Source organism: Gavialis gangeticus, unplaced genomic scaffold (assembly GCF_001723915.1).
Source record: "Gavialis gangeticus isolate Ggan-Ray unplaced genomic scaffold, GavGan_comp1, whole genome shotgun sequence".
Classification (NCBI taxonomy): Eukaryota; Metazoa; Chordata; order Crocodylia; family Gavialidae; genus Gavialis; species Gavialis gangeticus.
Genome location: NW_017729033.1, coordinates 36,938,119 through 36,940,461, shown reverse-complemented (window position 1 = coordinate 36,940,461; position 2,343 = coordinate 36,938,119).

Genomic DNA, 2,343 nt, shown 5'->3' with positions numbered 1-2,343 from the left:
CTTAGTCTGGTTATCATGTGTTAACATTAAATAAACTCAGTCAGTTTCTCACAAAATCAGCGTATGATTGTTATGTTACATTTTGTATAGAGTCTAGGATTAAAGTAGATGCTCTAAAAATGGGGAAAAAAAACAGAAATACATTTTGTCTACCTCCCTGTGGGGAATCCAAAATGTTATAGGATTTATCAGGCTACCTTAACCAACAGGAAGAGCTCACTATATCATTAAATAGTAGCCTTAGGGAACATATTGAATTATGACCCATGAAAGAAATACCCAGTATACACTAATTTTCTGGGTTAATGTTTTGGAGGGTAGCCAAATAATTTCTGCACAAGATGTCCCTGGAGAAACCTTAGTGATAATTTTACAAAGCCTATGACAGATCCTATACAAAGCCTACGACAGAGGTCATTTGAATCATTAAAACAAGATTTCCTTTTTCTTCTCATCAATCCAAATTTTCTTTCTGGTTTGGGGCATACAAATTGCCATAATAGATCAAGGCAATAGCCACTTAATGCAGTGTCCTGTCTCTAAGTGTCCAATACCAGATTTTTCAGAGGAAGGAAACCTGGGGGAAGACAGTTGTAAAAGAACCTACCCCTTAAGAAAATGTCCTTCTACCACTCCAATAATTGGAAGACGAAGGGTTTATATCTCTTACTATAGTGTTTATTTAGATGTTTGCTATTTGAAGTCTGGATAGTCTTATTACTCACATACATGTCCTGGTTATTTTTTCTAATGCTCTGTGACCTATTTTCCATGATGAGTCAATATTCCACATATCAGCAAGATAAAATGAATACTATTGTGAGAACTTCATTAGAATAGATAGAACTTTTAACAATACAGGGAAAGGAATTATTTTTCCTTTAAAAATCAGAAATACTATAACTGTACTGAAAAGCATATTACTCCAAGATGCATATATCATACTAATGTAAATGCTCTACATGGTGACTTTTAAATAGTTTATACTGAAACAGATAAATTACTCCTTGAAAACATATATTACTCAAAGGGAAAGACATACCTATTAATGAAATAGCACAGATGCAGTTCAGCAGTGATATTTCACCATTTGACTCTGATGTATTGTTTTCTCAACCATATTTATCATTTACTAATTCACATATATTACTTACTGAACTAGATCCATCACATACTGAATCACATTTATAAAAGTGAACTGGATGCTGGCACATAAAACTGAAGTTACCACTTATCAGTCTAAACAAATTGCATACTAAAATATCAATATAATCAAGTTGCATGTAAAATATAAACCAAGTGATATATTAAGTGTATCAGAATATGTACTCCAGTAAATGTTATATTAACTAATTTGACCCAATGCATGACCTCTGGAATATAAATAAAAATAAAACACTACGTAAATAAATGAGTACAACAACTATTAACACAGACCTAATAAAGGACATTAACCATTCATTGTCCTTGGGATTTTATATTATTTACTGTGGAGAGTGTACATGTTCATTAATGTGTCGTAATTACACTGTAACTGGCACTTAATGAGACATAATTGGTTCTACTGCGCAGCAGTGCCAGCACACACTTTTTTGTGATGCTGATGGACAGTAGACTATTTCTACTGCACATTAGTGCAGTTTTTTCCTGCCACGCTAATGTGCCATAGAATTAGTCTACTGTGCCTTCAGCATCTTGTGTAGATGCACCCTGTAAAGCCGTAAAAAGCTGCCCATCATAGTAGAATATATATGCATTAAGGTATGTGGTTTTAGAGAGTTTGAAGAATTTAACCAGCAGGGGGTGCATCTACACGAGATGCTTTACTGCACAGTAACATAGTTTACTGCTCAGTAAGCATGTGTGTTTACACATGCACATGCTTACTGCACAGTAAACCACACTGATAGTGAGTAACTTTTCTACCTGCAAATGCAAGTAGAAAATTTACTTTCTATTAGTAATGATTCAGTAGTGCTCATGTAGATGCCTGACCAGAAGCCAATCTGCCCCGGTCAGCCAGCCACAAGGGGGCAGGAGATTGCTCCCTGCCCCTGGGAGCTGCCTACTGCCAAGGTGGGCTCTGCCACTAGAGCCCGGTTGGGCCTGGTAGCAGGGAGCTCCAAGTCCCATGCTTCACCATTGTGATCAGAGAGCTGGGGGCTGGGATATCCTTATATCCAAGTGCCAGATACATGGAGGCAGAGCTGTCATTTCAAGATCCTTATCTCCCAGCCCAAACTCCGCAGTCGCGGGGTTCAGGTTGGGAGACCCTCAACTCCCAGCGCCAGCTCCACAGTTGTGGAGGACTTCTTTGAGGTGACTTTTTGAAGGGCTCTTGCG